Source organism: Canis lupus, chromosome 6 (genome assembly GCF_011100685.1).
Source record: "Canis lupus familiaris isolate Mischka breed German Shepherd chromosome 6, alternate assembly UU_Cfam_GSD_1.0, whole genome shotgun sequence".
Lineage (NCBI taxonomy): Eukaryota > Metazoa > Chordata > Mammalia > Carnivora > Canidae > Canis > Canis lupus.
Window position 1 is genome coordinate 30315954 of NC_049227.1, and position 19082 is coordinate 30335035.

General features: G+C 45.3%; 1 protein-coding gene across 2 annotated transcripts in view; it reads right to left on the reverse strand.

Annotated features, from left to right (window-relative positions):
* Nucleotides 1-19082, reverse strand: part of SHISA9 (shisa family member 9) — a 287615-nt gene that overhangs the window by 235465 nt on the left and 33068 nt on the right. The window lies entirely within an intron of this gene.

A 19082-nucleotide genomic window follows, 5' to 3' on the forward strand; every position in this document is an offset into this window, starting at 1 on the left:
CTTCTCCCTCTACCTATGTCTCCACCTCTCTCTGTTTATCTCATGAATAAATAAATAAAAGCTTAAAAAAAAAGAAATTCTGTTTTTCTCCTGCTTAAACCCCTTCTGTGGATCTCCACTGTTCTCAAGAAAAAAAATGCCAAAATCTCCCCCCACATCCTCTGAGACCTGTCAAGTTCTGTGAGCTTAGCTCTCCAGGTCCCCTGTGCTTTCTCTGCTCAGGCCATGCAGGTCTCCTGTCCCCTACTCCAAAGACCCAGGCCACTCCCTGTCTCCAGGCCCTCCCAGAGCCCTGCAAGGTCCTGGGCCAGGATTGCTCTTCCACCCTTTCCCTCCCAGCTCTCCTACTGGGCCTCCAGATCTCAGCTCCAACAGCGATTCCTGGGGTAGAAGCATTCCCTGACTCTGCAACACAAAGGCCCCCATGCTCTCCTGTCACCCATTTTCCAATGCTCACGTCACAGATGTCATTTTGCAAATTGATCACACTTCTATAGCTTCGTGCCTGGCTCTCCCCCGCTGGACTCAAAGCTCTGTGAGCACAGGAAACGTTCACCTTACTCATCACTGAATCTCCAGTGGCTAGAAAGTGCTTGACACTGTTTTATTCCAGGGATGTTTGTGGAAGGAAGGAGGAGCCTAGTTAGAACAAAAGGTAGGGGAGGGGAAGAATGGGGAATGAAATGGATTTATCATTAAGCAGGCTCCCTGTACCAGGTACCACGATGCTAGACACTGTGATACAGGGAAGAAATAATAGAGGGAAAAAAAAACCCTGCTTGTAGTCTAGCTGGAGATGATTCATTTACACAAGAATATGTAACCAGAGTCAGGGCTGCACAAGATGAGGGCCAAATGCCAAATGAGCGCACCAGGCAAATAAACACATAAGGACTGTGAGGCCTGTTTTGACCTATTTATAAAAGCATTTCTTCAAAGGTTCCATAAATATGTAGTTCCAAATACTATATAATTAGAAACCGTAATTCCTACTCCTGAAGGCAACCTTTGCACTTTAATATTCCATTTTAAATGTAAACTATCTTTATGGGGTTGGTCCTTAATCAAAAAAGCATCTTAATTCAAAATAAACATCATTCTTTTTCTTTCCCCAAAATTGTATTTGGAGTATTTAAACTGTTGGCTTAAAGGTGAATGTGGGTACAGGGCAGAGATGGCGAGATGATTCCAAGAGCCCCAGGACCAGAACCAAGGGGCGCTGGGGACTACCTGTGTACTAATTTGCTGGGTTGTCTTGAGCAATGAGGTCACCTCCCGGCTCCTACTGCCCACCTCCCCAACCTGGGGACTTGGTTTCCTCTCCCACACAACTGAGCTGAATGAAATGATGGAAAAAGGGTGTTCTGGGACCAGCAATGATTGCTCCCTCTGCCCTGGTTATTTGACTCCAATGAGAGAAGAGTCTCTTGAGAGTGTGAACCCCTTTTATTCACCAGCTGCTCTGAATTTTTCCTCCCCAGAAGAAAAGAAGATCAGCAGAGGAGGTAAGGCCAAGGTCTCCAGAAAGTTCTACAGAGAGGTACAGTTTTTCCTCTACTGGTGTGGGCACCCCAAAGGAAGCACCCATGTTTGCTGAATTAGTGAAATGAATGCATAAATGAATAAACTAATGGATCCTACCCAGAGAAGCCAACCAGCTTAGCAGCATCTCACATACAGAACAGCACAGTACTCAGTGCCTCAAGTCTTACAGACATTCCTTTGTCTGGGAACCAGATTCATTATTAATCCAATAAAATACTCCTGGAGCACCTTTTATGAACTAAGAACAGAAAATCCAAAATTGAATGAACAAGTCCAAATAATCCTTTAAGACATAAATCAGATCACACTGCCCCCCTCTCATAAAATCTTTTAATGGCTCCCACTGCAATAAATGTAACATTCAAACCACCCACCATGGCCTCTCAGGTCCTGCCAAAATCTTCCTCTAGTACATCATCTGGTCCCACTTACTCCTTTGTCCCCGGGCCCTGTTATGCTCGTCCTGCTGAGATCAACCAAACCACAACCAAACCTCACACTCAGCTGTCAAAGAAAAAGAAAAATAATTATTGATGTAAGGTATTGAGATTTGGGGGGTTTGGGGGAAGGGGGAATTATTTGTCATGCAGCATTATTGCAGTGATGGCTGACTAATACAGAGTGCTGCCATTTTAGAAGATGCATAATCTTAGTCAAGTCACTTAACCTCTTTGAACCTCAGTATGACTTAATTTTTTTTAAAAGATAGATCCACATCTTCCCCATTTACCTCATGAAGTAACTGTGGGACAACAGAGGAATAGGGCTTTGAAAACTATAAAAGGCTGTTGCAAATATAAGATCACATCATCAGCATCCATCTTTGCCCTCCCAGGCCCAGGGGCAAGGCTGTTGCTGTCCTGATGACACAGCATGACTCAGCAGGCCAACAGCAGCCATCTCTTATGAAGACATATTGTGCCCAGCACATACACACTCTGAACCAAGGCCTACACTCCTGGCCTGCCAAATAAAAATTTGGCCTTCACAGGGAAATTTCCACAAGGCAAGAATCAAAAAACATTTTGGCTCTAAGACTTCACCTGAGGAAAACGATCACAGGTACACACAAGGTTGGAAGTACAAAGACGTCCATTATCATTTCATTCTTAATGGCAGAAAATAGCAGCCTAGGTGTCTGACGATATGGAACTGGGTATGTTTGCACAATGGCACACAATAAAACCACATAAAATATCTTTGGAGGAGGAAGAAGTTTTGCTTTTGCAAACAATACTCCTTGGGAAACTACGAAATCCTCAGAGGTGGAGTAAGAGCCAAGTGAGGGCAAGAGAACAAAGTAACAAAGCAGAATTTTGATTCCTCCGCTTGTGCTTCAATCAAAGAAGCTCTGTTTTTATCTGTGTTATGGACTGAATATTTGTGATAATCCAGGTGTTGGAGCCCTAATTCTCAATGGGGTGATACTAGGAGGTTGGCCTTTTGGGAGGTGATTAGGTGTAGTTGAGGTCATGAGGGTGGGACCCTATAATGGGATTTGTGCCCTTATAAGAAGAGGAAGAGACAACTGAGTGCATTCTCTCTCTCTCTCTCTCTCTCTCTCTCTCTCTCTCTCTCTCTCTCTCTTCCCCTCCCATGGCCACATGAGGACACAGCAAGAAAGAGAGGGTCTGTAGACCAGGAAGCGGCTCTCCCAGGGACCAAATCATATGGCACCTTAATCTAGGGCTTCCCAGACTCCAGAACTGTGAGAAATAAATGTCTGTTGTTTAAGCCACCCTGCCTATGGTTTCGTTATAGCAGCCCCAGTGGACAGAGGCAATCTGTCTTATAAATTTCATTTTCAGTGCCCGGGCTTGTAGAAACGGTTCAGAAGCTGCTAAAACAAGTCTGAGAACCATTACTGGAGAAGAAAGTTGAGGTGCCTCTGTCAAGTTGTGACAGGGAAGTAACCAATTACAAAATAGCATTTACAGTACGATTTCAGTTTGTAGTAAAAAGGAAAGAGAGAGAGAGAACGTTGGATGAACACTCTCCAAAATATTAGCTGTGTTTATCTCTAGATGGTAAGATTAAACTTTACTTCTGATTTCGTCTTTTTGCTTATCCAAACCATCTAAATGTTTGGTGATGAATATATATTACTTTAGAAATAAGAATTGATATGCAAATACACCTTTTTTTGGTCTATAATAAATAAATCATGCCATTATGAGGAAAAGAGGACTCAGGGTCATGGGGACGTAGTTAGTCTCCGGGAATGTAATACCTCCTCCCTGTCCCCAGCACCCCCGTGGGAACAGACAGTCAGAGACACACATCCACACAAAGCCTGGAGGGCTGGTTATCCTCAGAGGTGTGATGAGCAGCAGCCTGGAGAGAAGGCTGCTAATGGAAAAAGTCACCTGGCAAAAGAATCAGGAAGAAATGGCCATAAAAGTGAACCAAAAAGGAGAAAAAGCACTCATGTCTGAGGATGGATGGCAACCCAACCAATCCTAACATGGCCATTGGCTAGACTTCTTGTTGGGGAGAAGGTGGGCAATCCCAAGGGAGGTAGCAGTAGTCAAAGATGCAAAAGATTGAGGGACACCTGCGTGGCTCAGCTGTTGAGTATCTGTCTTCAGCTCAGGATGTGACCTGGGGTCCTGGGATCGAGTCCCACATTGGGTTCCTTGCAGGGAGCCTGCCTCTCCCCCTGCCTGTGTTTCTGCCTCTCTCTGTGTCTCTCATGAATAAATAAATAAAATCTTAAAAAAAAAAACTCACAAAGATGCCAAAGATTGAGAACGCAGGTTATGAAGCCCTCAGTGAGAAACTACTGGAAATGAAACACTAGCCAGGAGAAAAACACAGCAACCCACACCTGGCTTCAGTTTTCTGTGTTGAAAGGAGGTGCACAGCTTCAGACTGTGACCAAAGAACACAAACAGCATGTGTAGAGCTGTCCGCCATGCACCTGGTGCATAGTAGATGCTCAGTAAGTGCATTCATTCATCCCCTGCCCTCTGGGTGTGAAAACAGGACCTGTGAACCTGACAGATGAGCAAGGAAACATGGTGCTTTCCATTGTGACTTCTGGAATGACAATCCCTGAGCTATCATCCCTGCTTCACCAATTAGCAGCTGTGTAATTTGAGATGCCACATTCAACCCCTACGACCCTCAATTTCTTCATCTGTAAAATGAAAAGGAAAGTGATAGCTATCTCATAGTGTTTTAAGGATTAAATATGAGAAAATATATAGATTATACAGCATAGAATCTACTCGGCCCCTAGTATGTACCTAGTAAGAATCAGCTGCTATTGTTATCTTTAAATACATAAGAGTTAAGAAGAAAATTCTATATCTCTCAGGCGGATGGAAATTGTCAAGAAAAATGGAGATAAGATGTCCCCCATCAAACCACTACACACACATGCACGCTGGTATCCATGGGATCTTCTAACAATACAGTAACAACCATGGTCACCTCTTACTTAGAATCATTCCATGGCTACCCATTGCCCTCAGGATAAAACCCCAGCTCCTCAAGAAATCTGAGGACTGCTGTTTGTGTTTCTGTCTCATAAGCTGGTGTTTCCAGTCTCATGAGCTGGTACCTCCCCACGTGTGCTCTGTGCCCATCTTCCATTATGTCCCTGGAGTTGCCATGACTCCCTATCCTTGCACAGGCTGTTAACCTCTGCCTACCAGCCCTTCCTGACCTCTCTTGCCCCATTTTCCAGCCCAACATCATCTTCCTACAAACTCATACTTCGAGTTTCAATCCTTCTTGTCATTTCCTCTGAACAGTCTCCATGATCCTTCCTTCACCATCCTGGGCTGAGAAAAGATGACATGTCAAGCCTGAACCCCAAAGCTGTCTCTGCTCCCAAGGCAATGAGTGAGAAAGAGGTCTTACTTATGTCTACTTGGTCCATATCGGGTCCTCTCTGAGTGGAAGATTGGAATAAATCAATGAATCAAATATTCAATAAATCAACATCCCAATGCCTCCTGAGAGTTAAGAGCACTTGGCACCAGGAGCTTGGAGTCATCCCACCACTGATGAACTTGGCATCCTTGGGCCAATGACTTCATCCTTCTGCACTTCAGTTCTACCAGCTGGGGCTCATCTTGGTCTATCTCACGGCATCATCATGGAGATTCATCAATGCATGTGAAGCCCTCCAAACACTGCTGAGCACACAGTTAGGTACCATAAAAACACTGGCTATGCTTATTCTATTTTTTTAGGTCTCCTTTCAAATGCAACCTTCTCAAAAAGACCTCTCGTGCCCACTCTCTCTCTCTATTCCTGTGCTCTTATCACTTCCTGGAGTTATATTATTTACTTATTTATTTACATATTTATCATTATCTTCCCCACTAGCACATAAAGCCTGACCTCATAAATGGTGCCAGAACACAGGCTTGGCACATGATAGGTGTTCAATAAATGTTTGTGAAAGGAAAAGAGAACCAGAAGGAGGAAGATGTCACTCTGCCTCAAGGGAACAGGTGTTTGACTGGAGGAGACGGTAGACTGAGGAGGGCATTCTAGCCTATAAATGGGTAAAAACATGGAGAAGAACATGCTGAAGGTACCTCTAGAAAATTCTCGGCATTTGCAAGAAGGGGCAGGGCCATGGAGCTGCCAGGAGAGATGCGCGGAGCCAGCAGAGGCATTCCGGTTCAGACTAAACAGGTCACAGAAAGTTCTCTGGAGGCCAAAGGATCATTTAATTGAGTAAGTCCACCTTGGGGAAGCAGGAGCTGCTGAGCTGCCATTCCCCCACGATTTTGTATTAATTATTTCCCAGCCTAAGGCATTCTATGTTAATTGCTCTCAGTTGAAAAACCCCATGTTTATGTTTGTGTTGCCAAAACCTGGGGGGTGGGGGGGCAGGCGGGAATCACTGAACTCCCTAAGGTGCCACTGCCTCTAACCTTCCAGGGTAGACCAGTTGCCCAGATCCTCAGAATACCCAGCAGCATCTTCAAATGTTGTGTGGATGTGTGTGTGTTCCTCCCCTCTGATTCTTAAGGAAATAAATATTTGGTCTGACTCTCCTTCTTTCTATTTCTCCATTTTTAGCCTCACAATCCAAGCTCTCTGAAATAAAGTTTCCCCCTAAAGCTTGTTCCTTTAGAGACAGTAGTAGAGGTCAGTAGTAAAAGCGGGGTGGGGGGGGGGGATCATTTGGGCAGAGAATCTTCCCCAACCAGTAGAGAAATGGGAGAAACACACTCTTGATATCCCACTCAGATCCTTTTTAACAGACTGGTACACCCCACGCACATACCATCCCCAGCCTATGTGGGCACTGGCTGAAAGTTTACAGCTGATTTTTTTTTTTTCTCTAAAGCAAGAATCAGAAAACTACAGCCCATGCGTCAAGTCCGGCCCACCACCTGTTTTTATCAATAAAGTTTTATGGGAACACTGCCATACCCATTCATCATTTATCTTGTGTCTATGGTCATTCCCCTCCTCCTACAATGACCACAGAGTTGGAGTAGTTGCAGCACAGATGGTGTGGTCCACAAAGTCTGAAATATTTACTCTCTGGCCTTTTGCAGAAAACGTTTGCCTCCCCCTACTCCAGAGCAATGGTATCCAATAGAAATATAATGAGAGCCACAAATACAAGCCATATAAGTAATTTCAACTTTTCCAATGCTCATGTTAAAAAAATATAGAAAATGAAACCAGAGAAATTAACCTTCATAATATATTTTATTTAACCTGCTATATTCAAGGTGTTATCATTTCAACATGTAATCAACTTTAAAATGATTTATAATGTAGACATCTGGCTTTTTCACACTACATCTTCGAAGTCTGGTCTGTATTTTATACTTACAAGACATCACAGTTAAGACTAGCCACATCCCAAGTGCTTACTAGGCTATGTGGCTAGGGGCTACCATCTTGGAAAGGACTGATCTAGAAAGTCTCCTTGGGTTAGCCAGGAGATGCCTCACCCAGAGGTTCTACACCCATGAAATAACAGAAAATCCATATATTGCCCTTGCGCCTGACACAGAGCTCCTGAAATCCTTGTAATTTCTTAAATGATGTGAGCACTAGGAGCATCTCTTATTCTCATATTTGGTCATTGACCTTGGGTCCCAGCACAGAGTTCCTAAATCTCTGGAAATGTGATAGGAGTGTCTTTTGTTCTAATGAGCCAACGTTTGGTGGGCTTCTGGATGGGGGCTGGTCACCAGAAAGACCAAGCTTCATGATTAGAAGCTTGGAATTCTCAGCCCCCTCTCTATCTTCCAGGAAGGGGAAAGGGGCTAGAAACTGAGTCAAGTACTGATCACGCCTATGTAATTGTGCCACCATAAACACCTCAGAAGCATAAGGTTCAGATAGCTTCATACTGTCGCTGTACACATGAAGGTGCCAGAAACTCCAAGCTCCTTCCCACATACTTTGCCCTATGGATCTCTTCCACCTGAATGTTCAACTCTATCCTCTATCACACCCTTTTATAATAAACTGGCAAATATAAGTAAGTGTTTCTCTGAAATCTATAAGCCATTCCAGCAAATTTTCAGACTCAAAGAAGGGGTGATGGGAAGCTTGATTTATAACTAATCCATCACAAGTACAGGTGACAACCTAGGATTTGGGATCGTCATGGGATGATCCTGATGATGGGAATATCATCAGAAAACTTTCACAAAATGTGAGTTGTACAAAAGCATCCCCATCTCAGGCTTGGAAGCCAGCAAACTTGTCCTAACACAGGAAAAGAAGAGCACATGTATTTATTCAGTACCTTTCATATGTCAGACACTTAATAACTGGTATCTTATCTCACTATAAAGCTATGAGGTGGAAATATTGGCCACATTTTAAAGAGGAGGGAACTAATATAGATGAGTATATTCAGCCATTCAATAACATGTTATGGAGTTATTTTAAATTATACTTACAATGGTATGTGATAATATTTAAAGACTTATGGTATAATATTGATTTGGAAAAAATGAGACAAAAAGGCACTGTGTGAATCCAAGTGTTTTTAAAAGCCCGAAAGGAAATATACAGCAATGGTATCAATCTTACTTTGAGCAATGAGAATTAATGGCTGTTTATTTTTCTTCTACTTCCTACCATTCCATACTCTCTAGTTTTTCCAAGGCGTGCAAGTTCTCCGTCACCGAGGAGACCTGGCTTAGTGTGAGTACAGGGCAGTGTAACAGTTAAAGAAGGGAATATAAGGGAAGGGAGAAGAAATGTGTGGGAAATATCAGAAAGGGAGACATAACGTAAAGACTGCTAACTCTGGGAAATGAACTAGGAGTGGTAGAAGGCGGGGGGTGGGAGTGATTGGGTGACGGGCACTGGGGGTTATTCTGTATGTTGGTAAATTGAACACCAATAAAAAAAATACCAAAAAAAAAAAAAAGAGGCTGATTTGGTTTGGAAATGGTCAAGCCGGGGAAACCTGGGTGGCTCAGTGGTTGAGCGTCTGCCTTCGGCTCAGGTCGTGATCCTAGGGTCCTGGTATCAAGTCCCACATCCGGTTCCCCACCTCTGTTTCTGCCTCTCTCTTTCTCTCATGAATAAATAAACTTAAAAATATTAAAGAGAGAGAGAGAGAAAGGAAATGGTCAAACCAGGCTTTGAATCCAGGCTTGGCCGCTATCAAGATCCAGGACTCTGGGCAAATGAGTTAATGTCTCTAACCCTCAATTTTTACATCAGTAAAAGGGGCACTGCAAGGGGGGACAATGATATATACCACATAGGGCTGTTGTGATGATTGAGGTTTTGTGTTTAAAGTGCCTAGTGCAGGGCGGCAGCCCGGGTGGCTCAGCAGTTTAGCACCTGCCTTCGGCTCAGGGCGTGGTCCTGGGGACCCGGGATCGAGTCCCGTGTCTGGCTCCCTGCGTGGAGCCTGCTTCTCCCTCTGCCTGTGTCTCTGCCTCTCTCTCTCTCTCTCTCTCTCTCTCTCTCTGTATCTCTCATGAATAAATAAATAAAACCTTTAAAAAATAAATAATAAATAAAGTGCTTAGTGCAGTGGCTGGCACATAGTAGGTCTCGCTGGATGGCAGACCCACAAATGGAGGCTGCTTGACCCCCAAAGCCCCATGCTTCTCTAGATCCCCATCATGGTCTTCCAAATCCTCTCAATTCACGCTGTCCCAAACTCTGCAGCAGAACCCACCATTGGCAATTTTGAGTCAAGGAGCAGTCCCCACTCAGGGGGATCACTGTCGCTCCCATCTCTACATAGTTATGCCACTTGAGTCCCATTTCTCAGGGGAACTGGGCCTCCATTCCTCAGCTGGGCAGTGATACCTCCACAGGGCAGAGAGCTCTTTCCCCTGCTCCTTTATGTGATTAATGAGACTTAAATTGGCCCAGTGATAGATGAGTTATCCTAAAGGCATCGAATATTTAAAACTGAATTCTCCTTTGACAAAAATAGTCCATGGGTTTCAGGCGCTGCTGTCCTGATGTCCCTGTTAGCGAGCACGTGATGTCTGCCGGTGCTGAATGAATTCCTGCCAAGTGTTCACCAATATCAGGGACTGAGACACCCCTTTTTCCTTTTACTGTTCCTATGAAACCAAAGTGCGTGCTTTACATCTTTATCTTAAGTGACCAGACTTGTTTAGAGCTGCTCCGAATAATTACGTCTGGATGCATTTGCGTTTAGCACACCCCAGACCACGCACTCCTCTGATTAAGGGTTTCTAAATGGAATTCTTCCCTGGAAATGAGCCTTAAGTGGATTTCTTCACTTAAACAAGCTCCTGTCCCAGATATCCCTGTGGTCCATAGAGAGAAGTTTCTGTACCAGATCACACTCCCTGATGCAGTCCTCACCCTTTTCTGGGTGTGTCTCCATCCCCTGTGCCCACATTACCCTACTAGTCCTTGCAGGTCTTCCTGATTTCTCACCCCCTAACCCAAACATCAGCCATCCCCAAGTCCCAGGGAAAAGGGACTTCCACCATGGGGCCACCCCAGATTACGCTGAACCCTTCCATCTTTCCTGGACACCTAGGCCAGTCACTGGGAGCAGTAAGTGTCTTTTTTTTAATAATAAATTTATTGTTTATTGGTGTTCAATTTGCCAACATACAGAATAACACCCAGTGCTCATCCCGTCAAGTGCCCCCCTCAGTGCCCGTCACCCATTCACCCCCACCCCCCCCGCCCTCCTCCCCTTCCACCACCCCTAGTTCATTTCCCAGAGTTAGGAGTCTTCATGTTCTGTCTCCCTTTCTGATATTTCCTACCCATTTCTTCTCCCTTCCCTTCTATTCTTTGAAGGCCACACGGTCTCTGTCGCAACTACTGAACTCTGCTGCTGTAGCACAAACAGCCATAGACAATACGAGAACGAAGGAGCCTGGCTATATTCTAATAAAAGTTTATTTACAAAAACAGTGGCAGGCAGGATTTGGCCCACGGGCTATAATTTGTGGATTCCTGCCCCCCGAGACTGCAGCGGCCACTTGTAGTGCCCTGCTCAGACCCCCTCTAGCAGCTGCCAATGGCCCACAGCTGTGCCTTCTCCACCTTGGCCACCAGAGCCATCTCTCCTAGAAAGTTACTTTGCCCTCTGTCCATCCAGGGGAGCGGCCGGAGCCAATGAATGGCTGACTGACATATAAAGCCACAAAATGCCAGCCACTTGCCTCAAGGCAACACCAACTTTACGGGGCATTTCACACTCCAGAGCTCCCTGTGTGGGATCAGGCTAAAGCTGGTCTCCCATCAAGACCACATGCTTGGGGCACCTGGGTGGCTCAGCAGTTGAGCATCTGCCTTTGGCTCAGGTCGTGATCCCGGGGTCTCAGGATCGAGTCCCACGTCGGGCTCCATGCATGGAGCCTGCTTCTCCCTCTGCCTATATCTCTGCCTCTCTCTGTGTGTCTCTCATGAATAAATAAATAAAATCTTAAAAAAAAAAAAAGACCACATGCTTGCTTATTAGCTCTGTTCCTCTGCCTTATCCTGCTTCCTCACCTCCCTCCTCCTAAGTCAATTAAACACTCACCAATCTCTGTCTTGGGCTTTACTTCCAGGAAACCAACATGAGGTAAGACATTAACAACCAAGCTAGCACCTGGCTGGTCTCGTCCCTTCCTCTTGGCTGTCTCATGCTCCCAAGTTCTATCTTTCCCAAGAAGACCGTGAGAGCCTTGGAGGGTGGGGAACGCCAAGGAGGATGTCTCCGCAGCACAGTGGTAGAGGACAAAGAACACAGGCTTTTTACTCTAACAGACCTGGGTTAAAATCCTGGCTCTGTCATTGACTTGGTTTGTGACTTATGACAGTAAGAATAAGAATGGCAATAAAAATAGCAAGAACAGGGATCCCTGGGTGGCGCAGCGGTTTGGCGCCTGCCTTTGGCCCAGGGCGCGATCCTGGAGACCCGGGATCGAATCCCACGTCGGGCTCCTGGTGCATGGAGCCTGCTTCTCCCTCTGCCTGTGTCTCTGCCTCTCTCTCTCTCTCTCTCTGTGACTATCATAAATAAATAAAAATTTATAAAAAAAAAAAAAATAGCAAGAACAGGGACGCCTGAGTGGCTCAGTGGTTGAGTGTCTGCCTTCGGCTCAGGGCACGATCCTGGGGTCCTGGGATCGAGTCCTGCATTTGGGGTCCCTGCAGGGAGCCTGCTTCTCCCTCTGGCTGTGTCTCTGCCTCTCTCTCTATGTGTCTCTCATGAATAAATAAATAAAATCTTTTTTTAAAAGGTAGCAAGAACAGAGGTGAAAGCAGGGGGCACGTCTTGAGCAGCATATTACGTGGCAGGCACCATGCTGAGCACTTTGTGTTAGTTACTGGGGCACCCACTCAGCACACTATTAGGAAGGTTCTGTTGTTAGTCTGTTTGTAAATGAGGACCACTAGGCTCAGAGAGTGCCCACGTCACCCATTTTACAGATGAGAGCAAAAAGGGCAACTTGAAGAGTTGCTATAATTATTAACACAAAGATTAAAGTGCCGGGCAACCAGTGGATGCTCCAAAAATGTTTCACTTTATTATCAGGTCTTCACTGGCTGGTATCCATACAGTAGATGATCCTGTTACCTGACCTGATCTTTTTCCAGCACTTTGCTGTGCACTTTTTCACCCTATCCATTCCCCACCCTGATTTTTGCTTTTAATGGGACAAGGAACTCTAATGTGAGAAAATCAAGCTTTATCATGAGCTTTAAGACAGTCTGGCCTCCCCACTCAGGTTCCTTCCTGTGGACCAAAAATTTTTGCCCCTGTCCCCAAAATAATCTGAATATGCTGCGACAGGATGAGCGTTGCATCACATCTACTCATTAATTTATTCAACATAGTTAAGGAGTGCCCACATATTTGCCAGACTCCAGGATGGTGTCCAGTGATTCTCACATCCTGGGATTCACACTATCACCAAGAGTGTACCATCTTGAAAGCGGATCCTTCTGACCCAATCAGATGATGGCAACCCTAGCCAGCATCTTGACTGTGATCTCATGACAGATTCTGAGCCAGCACCACCCAGTCAAGCCACTTCCCAGTTCCTGATGCACAGAAACCATATGGGATAATAAATTATTATTGTCTTAAGTAATTTGTTACACAGCATTAGAGAACTAATATGGTACTCACTGGAATATCACACAATACTTTAAGAGAATGTTTATGAAGGAGCCAGGTGGCTCAGTTGGTTACACATCCAACTTCTTGATTCTGGCTCAAGTCATAATCTCAGGGTCGGGAAGATCCAGCCCCATGTGGGGCATGAGGAGTCGGAATCTGCTTGAGATTCTTTCTTCTTCTCCCTCTGCTTTTCCCTCACCCCACTCTCTCTCTTAAACAAATAAAATCTTAAAAAAAAAAAAAAGAAGAAGAAGAATGTTTTTGAAAAGTTCTAAGTCCATAAGAACAGACCAATGAAATAATTCCAAACAAAACACAAAATAGGACACATGAAAAGATCATATGAAGCATTTTAAAGACAAGCTCATAATGTTATTCTCATTTCTAAAAGGAGATGAATTCGTGTATGCCATATCTGATGAGCGCTTACTATAAGCCAAATTTTCTCCAAATATTATTTAATTTTCAAGACTATCCCCATTTTTCAGTTGGGGAAACTAAGACTCAGAGAGGTTAACTAGCTTGTTCAAACTAGCCACACAGCTAGTAAGTGGTGGACTTTGACTAGAACCCAAGACTGACTTTCAACTCAGTTTTTCTAGCCACTATGTCTATTACCTACAGATGGAACACAAAGGAGATGCATCAACTATGCTTTTCACAGATTTTACATTTTCTACAAGGAGTAAGTATTCCATTAATAAGCAGGGAAAAATAACAGTTATTGTCTTTATAAGTCAAAATAAAACAAACAAAAAGGGTTCTTTCTTGCAGGAATCCACAGGAGAAAGGAAATATCCATTCTCATTTATTGTGTTTCTCAAAGGGATGTCCATTCAGGATGGGATAATTCTTCCTTGTGAGGGTCTCCCTTGGATGCTGTAGGATTTTAGCACCACCACCCCTGTCCACCAGATGCCCATAGCGCATACTGTTAGTGCCTTGCCAGCTACTAAAGGGCCAGCACTTACCTCTCGAGCCAGTGCTGCCAGCTACAAACACCTGTGACCCTCTGCCTGATAACTTTCAGTCTATATGGCGAACACGCCTGGTTCCCACACAAGGAAACCCAGAAGTGCCAGAGCATCGATGCCTCTGGAATCATCCCCCAGTGTTTAACTAGAATTTGGCAGCTCAATTCCCCACCCTACCTTGCCTCTCAGTTGCAGTGACTCTGAAGGTACACATTCTACTCTCCCAAAGTCCCAGGCAGGACTGAGCTCCACTGGTCCAGGCAGTAAGTGGCCTGATACACACTCTTTATCAGCTTCCCTATCTCACTAGCCCTCACCTAACAGTGTTTTCTGTGATCACCTCCCAAAAATATGCCATGCCCTGAGATCCTTGTCTCAGGGGCAGCTTCTGGGGAAATCCAACCAAGGCAGGTCTCCAGGCACATTTACCCTGTAAAAGTTCCTACAACTTCCAAACACTGAGGCTGGAGGGTACAGTACTGTTGCTGCCTGAGACAACATTTAAGTTCCACAGCTGCTTTCTAGTAAAAGACCTCTGGCTCTAAGAAAAGTCCATGGTGATGTCATTTCATGGAGAGCCACCCCTCCCTCCAGCCCCGCCCAAAGTCCTTCAGACATACCCTCTATGCCAGTTGCTCTCCCATTCTCCAGCCATTTCGCCAAGTCCCTATCTATGGTTCAAGAAACAGTGATGATTTTTTAGTGCAAAATAACCACATGGCTTTGGGCTTAGCACCACTCCAGGAAGGAAACAGTCATAATAATAACAACCCAGGAGCTAACATTTATTGAGTGCTTCTTGTATGCCTGAAAGAAGGTAAGACTTTGGGGCACCTGGGTGGCTCAGTGGTTGAGCGTCTGCCTTTGGATCAGGTCATGATCCTGGCATCAAGTCCCACATCAGGCTCCCCGTAAGGGGAGAGCCTATGTCTCTGCCTCTCTCTCTCTGTGTCTCTCATGAGTAAATAAATACTATCTTAAAAAAAAAAAAAAAAGAAGGTAAAACGTTACACAATTTTGATTCTCCTCACATGAAGAAATGTGGCTGCTTGGAGGGCAAGAGCAGCTAGAAATAAATTCAAAGTGGGCCAGTTCATTCAAAGATTTAGCAGAAAAAATATATATTACAAAGATTTAGCAGAAAAATATATATATATTTATTGAGCATTTAATAAGCTCCAGACAATGTACTAGGTAGAGGCATTAAACAGAGACCATGTCATCATACAAGTTCCCTCTTCTCCCAGGAGCCACATTCTAATGCAGCAGTGGGTTCAATCAGGATGACTTTGCCCCCCACCCCAGGGACATCTGACAATGTCCAGGAGACATTTTTGGTTGTCATAACTGGGGAGTTGGTAAAGGCTAAGGATGTTGCTAAACACCTTCCAACACACAGGATAGCTCACACAACAAAGAAGTATCTGGCATAAGATGTCAAAAGAATCAAGTTTGGGAGACCCTGGCCTAAGATGTCAAAAATGTAAGAATTATCTGGCCTAAGATGTCAAAAGTGTCAAGGTTGGGAAGGAGGAGAGAGAATGACAAAAAAACAAACCAAGAATTTCTAAAAGTGAAGCCTGAGCTCGTGTCTTCCTCTCAGCTTTGGTTATCGATCTGCAAAATGCTATTTGCATTACATGAGCCCCTGACCAGCATCCACAAATGGAGGCAGGGTCCTTTGTTTTAAAGATTTATTTACTTATTTGAGAGGGGCAGGGGCAGAGGGAGAGAGAGAATCTCCAGCAGAATTCACACTGAGCACAGAGCCCAATGCAGGGCTCCGTCCCACAACCACAAGGTCAGGACCTGAGTCAAAGTCAGAGTTGGATGCCCAACCAACTTTGCCACCCAGGTGCCCCAGGCAGGGTCCTTTCTTAAACCAGGGTGCGCATCACAGAAAGCAAGTCTGAAGGAAGTCAGAGACTAGCTTTCCACCTGCAGCACATTCCACAACTCAGCCTGGGGCTGGGTTTGCCAACTGCTATCTCTGTCAACCCCACCCACCCTCTTCTTGTAAGGAGAGATGCACTGATGAGTCTTTTCAGTCATTTTACACATCTTATCATTTATTTATTCCACCTCATTTCACAAAGGGTTGGAGGCTGCGAAGTAGATATAAACAAACAATCACACATCCCAACCAGGAACAATACGAATTAGAAAAAGGGGCGTGGAGGGTTTTTTTCTAAGGTTGTTGTCTGTTTGGAATCTCTTCTCTGAAGAACTCCTCCTCCAATATGCCAGGTACACAAACACACACCAGCTCAACAGCGGCCCTGTTCCGACCATGAGGCTTGGATGGAGCTGACCCTTCCCAAGGCCAGCAGTCAACACAGGACCCCTGAAGGACCCGTCAGAGCACCATTCCGCCAGGTCAAGGTGATTGATGCACGGATGGTCATGGGACCTGCCAATCACAAACCTCTCCAAGCTTCTTTCTAGCCCCACGGAGAAATACAGGTCTCTCATTCTCTGGGATGGGGAAGCTAAGGACGGTGCTGCATTAGGGCTCCCACCCCAGGGAGGGAGCCTGTCTTAAGATTAAGTCGAAGGAAGCACACAAAATCTAGAGATGGAGAGACAGAGCTCTGAGAACCACTTGCTGAGACCTAGCCATGTCTGAAGGTCAGTGACGTGGCTCACTGAATCCCTTTTTGCTTGCATCAGTTAGGTTTCTGTTGCTGGAACCTGAAAGATCCTGACCTAGTACAGGGCCTGCCCCAAGAGGAAAGGAAAATGGAAACCAGAGGGGATCCCTGGGTGGCTCAGTGGTTTAGCCCCTGCCTTCGGCCCAGGGTGTGATCCTGGAGACCCAGGATCGAGTCCCACGTCGGGCTCCCTGCATGGAGCCTGCTTCTCTCTCTGCCTCTCTCTCTGTGTGTGTGTGTGTGTGTGTCTCATGAATGAATAAATAAAATCTTAAAAAAAAAAAAAAAAGAAAATGGAAACCAGAGAGCAGGAGATGAGGGTCAATGCAGGTTTGAATTTGGTTGGTGCCTGTGGGTAAACTAAGTGAAAAGGGTAGGCAGATCACTGACATCGTTTTCCTTTACCCGCCATGAGAACAATGAAGCTCCTTAGGAGAAACAAAGCTGGGGCACCTGGGTGGCTCAGTGGGTTAAGCGGCTGCCTTCAGCCCAAGTTGTGATCCCCGGGTCCTGGCATCAAGCCCCATGTCAGGCTCCCCACTCAGTGAGAAGCCTGCTTCTCCCTCTCCCTCTGCCCCTCCCCCTGCTCATGCGCTTTTGCTCTCTCTTTCTCCCTCTCAAATAAAATAATTTAAAAAGAAAAAGGAGAAGGAAAGCTATGTCCTAGCACAGGCTTCTCAAAATACAATGGGCTTTGTGGAAGGAAATACCGAGATACCGAGATAATGTCCTCTTTGATTAACATCCTTCAGCAAATGTAAGAACGAGATTCGCAAAGCTGCTATCTAGACTGTTGTGGATGCTGAGGGATTCATCTTTACACGGTTGGTCAACCTGATTCTCTGAGATCAGGAGAAAGGCAGTGTGCTCCCACAATGCACATTTCCGAAGGTTCTCTCCACTTGTGAACACCCCTGGAACTGGTTTCAGAACATTTTAGCCACTAATAAATCTCACCCTGTTTCTGCCTTTTCCGGTTCAGATATAAGCTCACTTGTACCAACTGCGGAAGCTTCTGCTCTCTCTCCCCTACTGAGAGCGGGGGTTCAAGAGAGTTAGGAGCTCCTGTCCTTCAGCCCTGAGAAAGATTGCACTGAGGTGCCTGCAGATGTCAGGGGGCTGTCCTCAAGAGCTTCCCCTGTCCTCACCTCCTGTCTCCATGATTAATGCAAGCTGTTAGGATCGCACGTTACCATCAGGCTGTCACTGCACTGAGAATCTCAAATGGCTCCAACCCAAGTAACAGATTGCTCCAGAGTCTCTGTCCTTACAAAGGAAAAAAAAAAAAGTCGCCGTGCCCCTAAACTTGTCTTGGAGCAGTGACGTTTTGATGAGGCACAGTCTAGCCGTGTCCCGTGGACAAAGGCAGGTTTGTAGCAAAGTATTATCACTGTGACACTGGGGAAGGAAAGATGGGGGGGAGGGTTCGTTTGCTTCTGTTTGTTGTGTTTGGTGGTTTTTGCTGCCCTTGGAACTGGGCCAGTGGTTTAACATGCAGAGTTTCATTTCATCTTCACAGCAATCCAAGATACTAGATAGTAACACCACCATTTCCTATGGCAGGAGGGAGAGGATATGTACTTTGCTCAAGGTCACGGCCTTAGTAAGAGGTAGAACCCACAAATTTGGACTCATGTCTAAAGGACCCCCAAGCCCATGCTCCAGTCTCTGTCTCAGACCCTAGGAGGTGGGTACCACCTTCTGGGAAGAACCCCTGCCCCTGGGGTTCATCCAACCAAAAGTGCCTTCCTTCCCATCAGGGCCATGTGTGAATCACACCATTAAAATATGATATTTGGGGGCACCTGGGTGGCTCAGTCAGTTAGGCATCTGCCTTTGACTTGGGCTGTGATCTCTGGGTCCTGGGATCAAGTCCCAAATTGAACTCCGTGCTCAGCAGAGAGTCTACTTCTCCCTCTGCTCCCCTTCCCTACTCATGCTTGCTTGCTGTCTCTCTTTCAAATAAATAAATAAAATCTTTAAAATATATATGATACCTGGGAGGAATCAACCTTTAGTTGAGTATATATCCCTTATACCAGAGTCCAAATTAGACTAGCTGGATAATTAGAACTCTTAAGAGAGTATTTCTCAAAATATGGCCAAGGACCACCTATGTATGCATCCTCTGGCAGAAGGGTGAGACTGTTAAACAGCTATATGTCCCAGTACCACCCTCAGACTTGCTCTCTCAACATCTTTGCCCTGAGAGAATGAGGCTCAGCTGAAGGACCTTGTAGGTACAAGCGCTTGCAGAGAACCTGTTCTCTGCTGGGCATATGTGAAGGGCCTTGTCATTTCTATCATTTCTGTGAAGCTTCATCAAATATCACCATGAGGGCG